The sequence below is a fragment of the Ostrea edulis genome, chromosome 8 (assembly GCF_947568905.1).
Source record: "Ostrea edulis chromosome 8, xbOstEdul1.1, whole genome shotgun sequence".
Lineage (NCBI taxonomy): Eukaryota > Metazoa > Mollusca > Bivalvia > Ostreida > Ostreidae > Ostrea > Ostrea edulis.
Window position 1 is genome coordinate 272,168 of NC_079171.1, and position 15,144 is coordinate 287,311.

General features: G+C 34.9%; 1 long non-coding RNA gene across 1 annotated transcript; it reads right to left on the bottom strand.

Moving 5' to 3' along the window:
* Nucleotides 1-1,918: 1,918 nt before the first annotated feature.
* LOC125675628 (uncharacterized) lies at nt 1,919-11,136 on the bottom strand. Its single transcript, XR_007370580.2, has 3 exons — nt 10,319-11,136; nt 5,684-5,864; nt 1,919-4,655 (listed from the first exon to the last, which is right to left on the bottom strand). It is a non-coding gene; the product is annotated as an uncharacterized LOC125675628 (long non-coding RNA).
* Nucleotides 11,137-15,144: the final 4,008 nt, after the last annotated feature.

The following is a 15,144-nucleotide window of genomic DNA, read 5'->3' on the forward strand; positions in this document are numbered from 1 at the left end:
ATATCTACATGTTTATGATATGTACATGTACATTATGTCAATTTTGACTATCATCTCACCTTGAAATATGAAGACAAAATTGTAATAGAGAACCCCCAAAAATCACGATTTTGCTTCATCTTAGATATTTTTGTTTAGAGATTTCGTGCCTTTGGCACTCATTACGCCCTTCCCTAAACGTGATACGTGTTGGACACCCCCCCCCCCTCATTAACCACGTCTGAAACTCATTAACCACGTCTGAAACACACCGACAATTGAACCTGGTACATTGCGCATAAATTGAACTATTATAACGAAAGGTAAAATTCAAGTTACATATTTGTAAGTTTTATTGATGAACTTAGTTCAGTCTCGAAAGGCAAGTAGAGATTTAACATTCCCTGAACATTGGCAATTCGCGCCTTCGAATGAGAAATAATCTCCCTCATAAAAGTGATTTGGACCCCCACTCCTTTCCCTACCGATCTGAGGACAGAGATGACCAATTGCAAATTCAAGGGAATATATTACCTTCTGTTTTTGTTCAAAAATTGGACGTGTCCTCTCATGACCTTTATAATACAAATTCACCAGGTTGATTTTTAAAATCTTATTAATGTTTTACATAAGCTCAAATTGAAGTCCAATAATATACGCGCATCAAATCAATTATCGCTCTCATTAATTCAATTGATGCGCACATCCATGTGGTGGAAATATTGCTCGCAAAAATTAATTTAGAGCTCTGTATGAATGACTTGATTATCTCTTTTAATTCAATGGAGGATCTTTTTAATTATATATACAAGGCTATTTCATAAGCAATTAATGCGCGCATCATTTTTTTTTTTAAAGAGCAACAATTCAATTAAAGAAATCATTCAATTGTGGATATCTTGAATTGAAGATTATATCTCAATTAGATAATCTCTCTAAAATAATTATTCCACGCATCAATTTAATTAATGATATCATTAATTCAATAGAAGAGAGCAATAATTCAATTATTGTGCAAATTAAGTGATGTTAGCATTAATGAATTATTGCTCTCTTCAATTGAATTGTAGCAATGCATTAATTCTATTGTTGGTATCATTAAATTATAATTCATTTGAGGAGAGCAACAATTAAATTATTGCGTGCATCAATTCAGCAGAATAAATAATGATATCAATAATTCAATTCATGCTCGCAATATATATATAATGCAGAATTGAAGATATTAATTATTTGAAGAGATCTTTGATTGCGTGCATGAAATGAATTGATAATATCTTCAAATAATTAAAGATATCTTCAAATATTTGAGTTTGTTAATTTGGCGCTCCATAGATCTAAAATTATTTCTAGTGGATTCTGGTGCTTTCTGACTCGAGACATCATAACAGCTCTTGCCACAAATGAATCTCACCATACAAGTGATAAAAACACACTTGAATATGTTGCAGAAAAATAAAGATCAGGTGGGTCGCATATACCTATAGCCACCTCTCTTTTAATTTCTTCATAGGATTCATATACTTAAAGGGATTTTTCTCCTTGAAAAGGTGATATTTAAAAATATGTCACTTTTTAAGGAATTTTATAATCCCCCAATAGTATGTACCGGGGTAATTTATAAACTGTTTGGTGAAAATGTTGACAATTAAGAATCAGTCACTGGTTATCCATGTGGAATTTAGCTATCTCATATGAATAAACTCTTGATTATTTTACTACAATGTACCATATTAACCGATTTCGGAAATAATTCCTTATTTGTCTTAAATTTTGATTTGATATAAAGAGCAAACTGAAATGATAAACCAAAGTTCACATTGAACACCAGTGAGGCAATTGTATACAAATATCAAATTCATATATTACAGAATTCATTAAGATATTTGAATTATTCTAATCTTTTAATGTTCCATGGTAGCAATGAAAACAGCAGGTCTTTTATTCTCAGTCATATATTTTATTATATTACAGGAGATGTTATATGTACAATTAGTATATATATATATACATTATATATGTAATTGCATGTGCCAAAAAATGTATAAATACATGAGTAATTCAACCACAGACATATCAATAAATTTGCATTTAATACATTGAATGTAGTCCTTTGATTAAATAATCAACACAGATGGATCCATATGATAATACATGTATTTGTAAAAGAAAAAAAAAGAGTTCCATTTCTCATACAAACGATATCTGTACAAATATCAAAATCAACAAGAGGCCCAGGAGCCACATCGCTCACCTGAGTCACCTTGGCCCTGCTGTTTTGATTTTTAAATGCTATTTTATCAATCTTTATTCTCATGAATAATGTGACCCAAACCTACCTCTAAAGAACACAACATTACTAAAATGAAATCATATAACACAAAGATATGACAAGCATGATATTGCTGTTCTGGATAAGACCAAGGTATGAAGTCATAGGTCTTGGTATGATATGAAAGACTTTGCCATAAGTAATCTATATTCAATGCATGAAAGCCCTATCTAAAATAGTCCTGGATATACTTAATAAGTTATACTTTCTTAAAAGTAGGTCAAACTCAGAGTTCAGGGTCACAAGGTCAAAGAACATAATATGATTGATTGTTTTAGCCATTTTCTGCCACACTCAACAATTTTTCAGTTATCTGGTGGTGTCCAGTTTTTATTGGTGGAAGAGAGAATCCAGATACAATGTACCTGGGAAGAGACCACTGACCTTCCGAGAGTAAACTGGGAAACTTTCTCACTTACCGGTGCAAGCAGGATTCGAACCCACGCCAACCACTGAAGAGACATTATTTGTCGAAATGCGCATCTGGTGCATCAAAATTGGTACCGTATAAGTTTTACCTTAAACACAATGTAGTTCAGGACACACTGAATAGGTCAGATTTGTTTTGCCATAAAAATTGTATATACAAGATATGAAAGCTCTAGCTTAAATAGTTCAAGAGATATCTTTAAAGATTTTTCCTTTAAAAATAGCAGCATATAAAACTTTGATCCCCTATTGTTACCACACCATACCTCCCGGGAAATGATTTTAACAAACTTGAATATGCACTATGTCAGGAAGGTTTAATGTAAATTTGTGTGCTTCATAATAAATTTGAAAAGAATTCTGTTATTCGAATCGTAGATTGATCGCTGTTCGTTATCTTCACCTTTCAGTTATAGAATTTAGTTAAAAATATTCAATTGTTAACATCGACGGACTACAACGGACGCAGACCAATAGCAATATGTCATCTGAGTTTACTCAAGTGACCTAAAATTGTATAATTTTTCTAAAGCTTTTGAAAATTGATAATGCTATTAAAGCCTAGTCTGATCCCTTACACTCCATTTCAATAGTTAAGCGTAAAAACAGACTGGAGTGGATGGGGACCAAACTTAAGAAAGCTGTGAGATTAGTTTAATATTCAAACCTACAGTTTTTGAATAATAAGTATTTAACCCAACTGGGATGATTTCATCCAAAATATTTCACTAAAAATATTTGTGGGGATATTAGTTCATACAGACATTATGTTTCAAAATGAGTACGAGTATGGAAATGAATTGGGGTTCAAATTGATTGGCTACGTATACCTAACATGGCTACATCAACAAAGAAAATCACTTGAAGCTGTGAGTTTTTAGGTTATATGTGGGTTTAAGGAATATTTGAAAGTATGCTTGGAAACAAGTATAGTGGGAAAATATGTTAGGAATTATTTAATATTAAATTCACGAGACAGCGATGCAGGAATGCAGTGATAGAGGGACTTAACCATGCACTTTTTTTCTGTGCCGTAAATTGAAGATTTTTAATAAGGGGCTCATCTGAAGCTCTAGCGCTCTGACTTGCCCCAATATCTTCTCAAAGAGCTACGATTTTGGGTTTAGTTCTGCATCTAGTTTTTTAGGAGAAGATTTTAAAAGATTTTCCTTGTATATATTTCACATATAAAACTTAGATCCCCTATTGTGACCCCACTCTACCCCTGTGAGCCATGACCTTTAACAAACTTGAATCTGTACTATATATGAATGTAAAACTTTGATCCTCGATTGTGACCTCACTCTACCCCCGGATACCATGATTTGCACAAAACAGGAACCTTTTATGTGAATTCAACTTTCCTGGTCCAGTGGTTCTTGAAAAGGTTTTTTAAATGACCCCACCCTATTTTTGCATACCCTTTATCTATTGATGATGCATACCAAGTTTGATTGAAACTGGCCCAGTGGTTCACTCTGGAGAAGAAAACGAAAATGTGAAAAGTTTACAGAGAGACAGACGACAGGCAAAGGTGATCAGAAAAGCTCATTTGAGCCTTTGGCTCAGGTGAGCTAAAAAAGTATATAAACATGTTCAATGTTAAACCTGTTTGTTTTATTGCTTAACATCTCCATTGCCAGCATCTACCCTTACTGAGCTTACAGTGTCAGACCTTGATATCATCATCATCACTCATTTTGACTATCCAGGCCAAATTAATATTTTTGCAAGGGTGAGGCCTGGCTGTCCTGTCGAGGTTGAAGTTTGTACTTCCACACTTGGCGACCCAGTGGATTGATCCTATCCAATCCTCTAAAGTCTAGGTCTCGTTTTAGGATCTCATCCCATGTCAGCTTTGGTCTACCTGTGAAGTTCTTTTCTGTTGATCATGATGCATAACATTCTGACAAATCTGCAAAAATATTTAGAGAAGTGATTAGTAAAAGGTCTTCATAAAAGGTAGCAAGAAATGTACAATTAGATAAAAATCATAATTTCTATTTCTACAAAGTGTTTATCAAATGATCAGCTGTAAATATTAATTCACACATCAATTATCATTTTTAAAGATTCAAAGTGATACAGATATCATAAACATTTTATGACAAATATATCATAACTTCAGATTGTTTTTATGAAGAACAAATGTATCCCCAGCTCCCCAAATTGGAAGTGCTCCAAATGAAACCTCCAACCCCTTAATGTACTGCATGGTATGGAAGATAAAGCATGAGCAGGAACATAGACATTATGAACCCCAATAATTAAGCCACATAGGAGAAGGGTTCACAAACTATTTTACACCCTCCACCCCTACAATCCACTATATTAGGGACAACATTTGGATCTTTGATCTGTCCCTGCAATATGCACATCGCAAATGGCATTGAAATATTCTACAAAATTTCAAGTCTAGTGGATAAGCCGTATAGGAGAAGTATTCACAAGCTATTTTAACATCCTCCACACCTCTTAGATCTACTATTAACTTTTAGAAAAATAATTGGACCCTCCTGTCCCGACAATATGCACATCTACAAATGGCAATGAAGCATTGTACAAAGTTTCAAATCTATCCAATAAGCTATATAGGAGGATAAGTGTTGAAAAGGTATTTTACATCCTCCACCCCTCTAAGATCTACTATTAACTTTTAGGAAAATAATTGAATCCTTCCGTCCCACCAATATACACATCTACAAATGGCAATGAAGCATTGTACAAAGTTTAAAGTCTATCCGATAAGCCATATAGGAGAAGTGTTCACAAGATTTTGTGGCAGACGGACAGAAAGTACAAAAACAATATGTCTCCCCTGAAAGAGGGGAGACATAATTACAGTACTGCAGCAATATGTTCACTGTATTTCAGTTGGAGGCTGTCAAAATACAAATTATCAATATACTCTTAAGGTGCAAATCAAAACTTGTATATATATACCTTTTCTCAACACATTTTAATGCGTTTTATTTCATCTCTAGTGGACTCTCTTTAGGACTGGCTCATTTTGCTGGGAATATGGGCATCTAGCTATCCTGGTGCCATGCTCTTTTTAATGAATATTGTATTTTCTAGGTTATGTCAAAGCCACTTTTTCTCTTTGATGCAAAATTATGTTTGACTGAAATTAAAGTGAAGGTTATTTAACAAGAAATCTAGTAGACACATTCAAGCAATACCTGTTCCCTACCACTACTAACTATATATTTATTCAACATATGTTCAAATTCAATGGAACCACTGGACTTCATATACTATTTTGTCAAAATGCACAGTATTAATGAAGAGGGTGTTACAACTTACATATACCAGACGTATCATCAATGTTCTACCTAATATATTAATATCTGCTCTAGAACCTGATTTTCATGCACCCATGTTATGATGGACTGTATTATGATATTTATCAAGCTCTTTCATCTGTCTGTTAGCTTTTTTAAAAATTCAAAATCTTAGTTTATCGATCCTTATACCTACTCAGGTGATCTAATCAGTAATTAAAAAAAACTGATTAATCTTTTTGAACATCATATCTAGCAAAGATACTTACGTACATATGTAACTTTAAAATGATACTTATGCCTTGTTCAAACAGCGGTTTTAATGCATATTTTGAATTAAAATTTTCAAACTTTAATGCGCATCAAATATACTTCGTAGAATAGATATAGGCCCCTGCATAATGACAAATTTGGGTGACATGCATCATACCCCTGGTTAGCTATAGATTTATATTTATGCTAAAAAATAGTGAACATTAAGCCATTAGAAAATGCCAGATGTAGATCTGTGCTCTGCAAAGACATACTGGGTCATATATGCATAAAGAAGAAAAAAACTATAAAACAATTCTCTTTGATCCACTGTAAATTGTAAGAAAATATTCGATCCCTGGGTCAGAAGAACGTGAACAACATTAAATGATAATGAAGTATTGTACACAATGGCCTTCATTTTTGCAGTTACTGCCATTACACCGGAAGTAGGGGGCGTGCTTACTGATGGGGTCCCCCCCCCCAATTGTGGCCCCATCCTACCCCCGGGGGCCATGATTTGAACAAACTTGAATCTGCACTATGTCAGAAAGTTTTCATGTAAAAATCAGTTTTTCTGGCTCAGTGGTTCTTGAGAAGATGTTTAAAGATTTTTCCTAAAAATTTGTATGTAAAACTTTGATCCCCTATTGTGGCCCCATCCAACCCCCGGGGCCCATGCTTTGAACAAACTTGAATCTGCATTATGTCAGGAAGCTTTCATGTAAATCTCAGGCCATCATTAAAAATATTTTTGTTTGATGTACTCTGACTCACATTTTTCAAGGTGGGTCGGTAGGTAGGGTGTTTTTTTGTTGTTGTTTTTTTTTAACGTCATGAAAATTTGTAATATTTTCTTTTAGAATAAGGAGAATTTTCTATTTTTCAAGGACCCCCCCCCCCCCAAAGTTTTAAATTGCTGGAAAAAATGGTCGGGTAGGAGCAAATTTGATTGGTCGGTCGGAGTACATCAAACAAATCAATGTTTATTTTTGGCCTCAGCTTTTCTGGCTTAGTGGTTCTTGAGAAGAAGATTTTTAAAGTTTTTCCCTATATATTTGTATGTAAAACTTTGATCCCCCCCTTGTGGCCCCATCCTACCCCCGGGGGCCATGATTTGAACAAACTTGAATCTGCAATATGTCAGGAAGCTTTCAGGTAAATTTCAGCTCTTCTGGCCCAGTGGTTCTTGAGAAGAAGATTTTTAAATGACCACACCCTATTTTTGTGATTATCTCCCCTTTGAAAGGGACATGGCCCTTCATTTGAACAAACTTGAAAGTCCTTCACCCAAGGATGCTTTTGGCCAAGTTTGGTTGAAATTGGCCCAGTGGTTCTGGAGAAGAAGTCGAAAATGTGAAAAGTTTACAAACGGACAGACAGACAGACGACAGACAAAATGTGATCAGAAAAGCTCACTTGAACCTTTGGTTCAGGTGAGCTAAAAATCAATTAAAATATGCAAATTCATTTTTGGGTTGAATGTATTAATTGTTACACAAATTTACTACATGTATATGTATCTATAGTTTACAAATCATTACATTTTGCTAAATGATATAATTATTCTACATATATCATCTAAGATTTTAATTATACAAAATAAGATCATATAAAATCTGTAAATAAATTATGGATCAACAAAATTGTTAAATACTAAGATCTGCTTTCATATTTACTGTACTTAAGGCCACATAGAATTTCATATTTACAGATTATCATCCACGCCCACCCCTCTCAAAATTATCCACCCCATTGTTTTTATTCTACCTTTTTTTTTTTAAAAAAGAAGTTGAGAACAAATATTTGGTTTGTATATCAAACATTTAGAGCATTTCAATGACTGACCCTAACATTTTGGCATGTTGTGGTTATATAACATTTGACATGTTTCTATTATAAGGGTACCCAAAGATGTGGTAGTTGTGAAGGACTGTTGCAGTGTGATATGCATTTGGTCAAGTGACTGCACATGTATGCCTTGTTAAAATTGATTAATGGAGATGCTATTGAATGCGAAAGTATGCGATACCATGCCATTTCCCAATTCTGTGTTTGGAACTTTTATTATTGAGTGTGCGTGTCTTAGACCAGGGCTCGAAATTAACATATGCCCGTCAGTCTGTGACTGGTTAAAAGTCTGGCAGACTGACTGACATTTGTTTTAGTCAGTCCGATGGGACTGGTTAATTTTCTAAAGCATATACTTATGAAATTTTATACACACATTTGGCATGCTTCGATCTGTAGATATCAGATGAATCTGATTCGTAAATATAAATCCCACATTTAAGTGTTACAATATTGTCTGAGACATATTGAGTTAAATTTCGTTTTAATAACATTAACGAAATTAAATGTTTAATCATTTCTGGAAAACTCTGTTGGACTGGTAGAATTTTCTGCGGACTGGTTGAAATTATACCCCATCAGTCCGACTGGACTGGTGACATAAAAAGTTAGCTTCAAGCCCTGTAGACTAGAAGAAGATGATGACAAACTGAATTGAATAATGTTAAGCAAAAGAACTACAGTACAGTGACTGTTGCTTTGTGGTACAATGATGGTAATTATGACTCATTAATTAGCAGATACGGCAATGGCATATCCTGATCCTGCATAAACTGCATATTCAAACAAGAGGCCCATGGGCCACATCGCTCACCTGATTCACCTTGGCCCATATTTAAAGATTTGTTCTACATATTCGCTTCTAAAACTTTGATCCCTATTTAAGTATTGTGGCCCAACCTACTCACGGGGCCATGATTTCTCCTACCTAAAATCTAACTCCAAAAAACCCCACACAAACATAGCTTGTAAAGGGGATAGGAGGACGTGCCTGGTGTTTAATAATTCAATGTGTACAGGCATTAGAAAAATGTGTATATGCAAAAACATACTTTAAATTGTATGCAAAATGATACCCATGTCTAGTCCTATTATAACATTGGAAGGAAAATTTGATCTGGCCACCATTGCTACATGACATTTTAAGTTACGAAAAATAAAAAATTTACATATGAACACCTAGGCTGTGTCAAGCTGAGTGAGCAAGTTTGTGCAGAACGAACAAAAATTACACCAAACACAGCGACACCTTTTCGAAATTTTATTTTTACAAACTTGAATCTGCACTACAGAGCTGTATGTCAGGAAGCTTTCATGTAAATTATGTAAACTGCTCTGGCCTAATGGTTCTTGAGAAGAAGATTTTTATGGCCCCATTCTACCCCAGGGGGTCATGATTTTAACAAACCTGAATCTGCACTATGTCAGGAAGTTTTTATGTAAATTTGTACTTTCCTAGCCCAGTGTTTCTTGAGAAGATGATTTTTAAAGATTTTCCCTTTATATTTGTATGTAAAATATTTGATCCCCTATTGTGGCCCCATCCTACCTATGGGGGTCATGATTTGAACAAACTTCAATCTACACTATGTCAGGAAGCTTTCATGTAAATTTCAGCTCTTCTGGCCCAGTGGTTCTTTAGGAGAAAATTTTTAAATGACCCAACCCTATTTTTGCAATTTTGTAATTATATCTTCCCTTTGAAAGGGGGTGTGGCCCTTTATTTGAACAAACTTGAAAGCCCTTCACAAAGGATGCTTTTTGTCAAGTTTGGTTGAAATTGGCCCAGTGGTTCTTGAGAAGAAGTCAGAAATGTGAAAGTTTACAGACAGACGGACAACAGGGGATTGGAAAAGCTCATTTAAACTTTCACCTCAGGTGAGCTAAAAATTACTATTATTCAAAAAAGCGCAAAAGAATGTTCAACTTCAGTGTTACATGAAAATGTACTTCAAAATCACTTAAAAACAATTATAATATTGCTGTATGAAAATTTTCTGTCCAAAGAAAACAATGTAAAAAAAAATAATGAAGTAATCTACACTCTACAGCAACATGTGAGTATAATGAACGGGAAATATATATTCTGAAGAAAAAAAAATACACCACCTGCCCCATTTTTTTCAAGCAAGGATGGAAATCTAAAAAATAATTTTATGACTATGTGGCCTAAAATATTTTGTATACTTACTAATTTCAAAACTCGAAAAGGAAATGTTATCCATGTGAAGCACTCTGTTCATCCTCTGGGGAAGACAATCTTTGATTTGCAGTTTGTGTCATGACTACACCATGATATCTTCTAATCTCGTCATACTATCAGAAAGTAGTTTTGGCAGTTGGCAAGTGTATCAATGGTGTAACTTCTTCATGATCAGATCTTCTATACTGTGTCATATTAAGCATAAAGTAACAATGGCTATCATCTAGTTCTGAGGTACTGAGGAAGGGCTGTTTTTCTCAACACAGCCTTTCTTCTGGTATTCTTAGGGATACTTTATTCATCTTTTGATTACATTTCCTTCTTGGAGATTAAAAGTTGAAGACCACTGAAAGAAAAAGAAGTGATTTAATGAGTTCCATGTACAACTGTAGTTTATCGAATGTGCTGACCAGAATATTATCTAACTGTAGCCCCCCTCCCCGATCAAGCATGCAATGTCATACATGTATCTGAAATCAATACTTATAAAAATTAATTAAAATTAAAATGTTCAAATCTACAATCTTGTTACACATCTCCTATATTTTTTACTTATCATAACTTTGAATTTTTAATAAGTGTGTCCTTTTGTCCACAAACTTTAACAACCCCTCATAAACAATTTACAAATATGATATCAGAAATAATCTAAAAACATTATCCTGTTGTTCATAGATGCCATCAACGCTAAGAGTATAACAAATAACAAAAGCTCTCCTGACATTGTCCCATTCTGAAAGAAATGATGTGCTTATATCCCCAAAGGCAGGGGGTTACCCAGAATTGTGTCTAGAGAGAGGAATAATATTTATGGAATTAACCCAACAATTAGTTATAAATTTTTAAAATTTTTAGCTATGAATTCATGTTAAAAAATTGGTAGCTCAGTGGTAACAGAGCATTTGCTTCATGATGAAGAAATCATGGTTTCGAGCCATGCTAATGTACTTTATTTAGGGTGTAAAAGGTAGTGAGGTGAATGCTCCATCGTCATATTTAGCATTCAAAAGAGAAAGTTGCTGGTCTTTCAGATGAGACCTTCAAACACCACATGCATGCGTCTAAATGTGTCGCACTTCATATTACTGAAATATTCTCTACAGGTATTATACTAAAACCAAACAAACACATATAATCATATACATGTTAAAAATCTTAATTTTAGAAATTTCTTCTTCTGACAAAATGATGCGCAAGCATATAAATGGAAGCTATGCCACTATATGTCATGACATTGTACAGCTTGATCAGTTTATACATCACATAAACAATCACAGATGTAAACAATCAAGAAAAACTCAGTACACAACATCATCCCTTAATTTTGTATTGTAGCTGAAGATCATTCTTCCAAGATCGAAATGCAGCTTGGAAATGATTAGCGAGGGTTGAATTATTCTTAAAAAGTAGATTGAAAGCAAAAGGTAACTGCCAAAGTTACCAGGAGACAATAATCCATACATCGTTCGAATTTCCTCCACTGCCACCTAAAGTGCACGTGTAAACCACGCGTGTGACACCACAGCCCGACAGGCTACATTGTAAACAAGTAAAATGCATTCAGAGTAATAGTTTTACATATCATATTCTGTTTGGTTTATAGTCTTAGTAGTTACATACCCATGCGGTACGGCTGTACCATGTACGTACTGCAAGCAGTGCGGCGTAATGTACATTTGCATCCTCAGAGATTTCAACCCGGACAAAGTGGAACATGCCAATCCGAATACATATACATCTTTCTTTTTTATTTTTGCATTTTTATTTATTTATCTATTTATTATTTATGTCATGGCGTTGGAAAAAACTTCAAAGTAGGGAGACAGATGTAAAGGGGTATACGTTCCAATCATCCAAAAAATGTGCCGTGTGGGGGGTGGGGCCATAGGGTAGGGGGGTTGATTCCTAAGGACCTAGCTGGCGCATTTTTTTTTGTGAAATTCTATCCAAAATCAATATGAATTCTTAGTATACAGAGTACATTAACTGCAAAGATTATATTTCAAAAAGAAAAAAACCCCAAACAGTTCACGCAGATTTATCACTTTTATCATCGAAATTTTCAGTAACTCGGGTACTCTGTCGCTTGTACATAACACGATCAGTATGAAACACCATTTAATCAGTCTATGTAATAAAAAAAAAACCATTGATAATATGCAAAAAATTTCTTTCAACCGTGTTTACTTACCTCAGATGGGCCAACTTCTTTCCCTGGAAAACTCCATTATGATGATATCACAAATGACGTCATTTCGAAAGTGTGTAAGCCATGCTCGCAAGGAAAAAAGATGGACGAGTGCTAAATCTTTACACACCTGTTACACATATCTCATAAATCCTGTTAAGTAAACACTTCAGGATTTTGATGGTAGATGACCTATTTAATGATTTTATGCTGATTTTTATAAAAATCCAACTGAACACCACCATTTCCGTGTTCCTTTGGCCGACCCCGTGTTGATTTACACGTGTGCCTTCTTATTCACTGGTTCAATTGACAGGGCTTACAAACACACACACACACACACACACACACACACACACACACACACACACACACACACACACACCCCTGTGATTTTGGTTTAAAAAAGAGAATGCGAGAGAAAGAGAGGGCGATATCAGAGTATGGTATGGTATTTAAATTTTTCCGTGAACATCGTTACATCATCGGATACCCACGGGGTGATCTCGTATTTCACTCATCACCCGTGGTCAAACTCGCCGAAATATCGTCGTAAAATATGCAAATTTGTTGATTATAGACAATCAATCAGAAAGTTGGAACTCTTCAATTTTGAAATTATCTTTATTAGTTAGCTATTTTTACTAAATATCTTGACGCCCGTTAAAACGTGCAAATTTTGTTTTAAAACGATTAAAGACAAGTCGTACAGGTCACTTACATCAAAAACCAGTCAACAATTATATGGGAGAACCTTTATCAAACTGCAAAATGCACCGGTGAGTGGATTCATTTGCAATCGTGTGTTAACTACGGAAAAGTTTTGTCATTGCCGAACATACATACGTAACATAAACTTTGATTCGTTGATTTGTCATCGCCACTCTGTGCAGCAGCCAATCAAATGACCCGCGTATATTAATTACATACGATGATTTTTCGGCGGCGAGTTTGTACACGGGTGATGAGTAAAAGACGAGATCACCCGTGGGTATCCGATGATGACATCATTATTGCATTGCATTGATTGTAGGATTAAAATCTTAATCTTAATATTTATGGGGGGGGACTCCTGTAAGTTTATGTCATCCGATTTTCACACACTGATTATTATTATTTTCAACATTCAACAAATTTACTTTGAAAGATGGATGTTAATGAAAAGTATGCGAATGTAGTATTTTTGTCAGACATTGGACTTTTGATCACACCCCTTAGAAACGTTGTAAATTCGTTTGTCACGTTAAATTCTTTAAAAGAGTTATTTATTAGCTAACCTATAAAACCCAATGCAGACGATAAAAGAAATACAAAAAAAAATACACATCATGATATCAACAACTTAATCCTCTGGTTCACCTCCCCTGAAAATGTTCTAGATCCGCGCCTGAACAATGTTAATAACCTGTACATGTGTATTCAATCCGTATCTAATCTAATCTTAACGTTGTTTTGGTTGGTTGGTCTTTTATGTGCGATTCAATATTTAGAAAATATTTTTTAAAATCTAAATCAACTTTAACAGAAGAATTGAGACATCAACCACCGGCCTCTTACCCCATACATTTTGGATCTAGAGCTTTAATTTCATTTTTGAACTTCGCGAGATAAGAATTTTCAGATAAATGTGAAATCAACTTCTTCTCCGGCTGCCCCTCCCTCTTTCCAGGTGTCTGTTGTTGTTTATTACAGATTGCTTCTCAAATTCTCGGGATTTATATTGTATGAAATCTTGAACAGAAATAAACATTAAATACGGCTGTAACCCTCCCCCCCCCTTCCCCAACTCTACAATTTGATGAAATTCTTGGCAACATTTTACGATATTCGCTGTAATGCTCCAGATGTAACGCTCCAGATTGACCTGTTATGACAGTGTCCATTATTCCTGTGCACAATCCGTGTACGTGCAGCTAGATGGCGGGGCGTCTATAACACACACCGCTTGTCATACACTCTTCTAATTATCTGTCCTCTATTTATGGAATGTCTCGCTATGCGAAATATATAGTGCGCAAAGGTCATGATAGTCGGAAGTTTTACATATTATCAGGGGCGGATCCATGAATTGCGGTTACGGGGGCGCCACTTTATGAGGCAGGTGGTTTGGGGGCCGCCTTGAGACCCCCAGTGGGTGCAGGGCGAAGCCCTGTTGGGGGCCCAGGGGGGAAAGCCCCCAGAAGCTCCTGGATTTTAGAGGACTTGAAATATGTCTCCTATTTAAGTCACTTGTACTATATTTTATCATTTTTAATAAGGTGAAATTAGTAATATGACGCAAATTTTAAGGGTTTTGGGGGAAAATTAAGTTCTCCCAATTAAGTAATTCAAGAAATCAAAAGATTTTGTCATTCATTTCTCCGGGAGTGGAAGAAATCATTGCTTCTTTTATCCTTTAGTACGTTTTTCTAAATAAGATACCACAATTTACGTTAAATTTGAATGTTTTTAAAGGGGGGGGGGGTGCCGGGTGCCCCTCCCCTTAAATCCGCCACTGATTATACCATGAATTATTAAATATGTATTACTATTATCATTATTTTTTTGGTCATAAAAAATATATAAACCCTTGTCTTAAAAAATGAATAGATATATAAAAGACATCATTTTTTTTTATTAGAACACT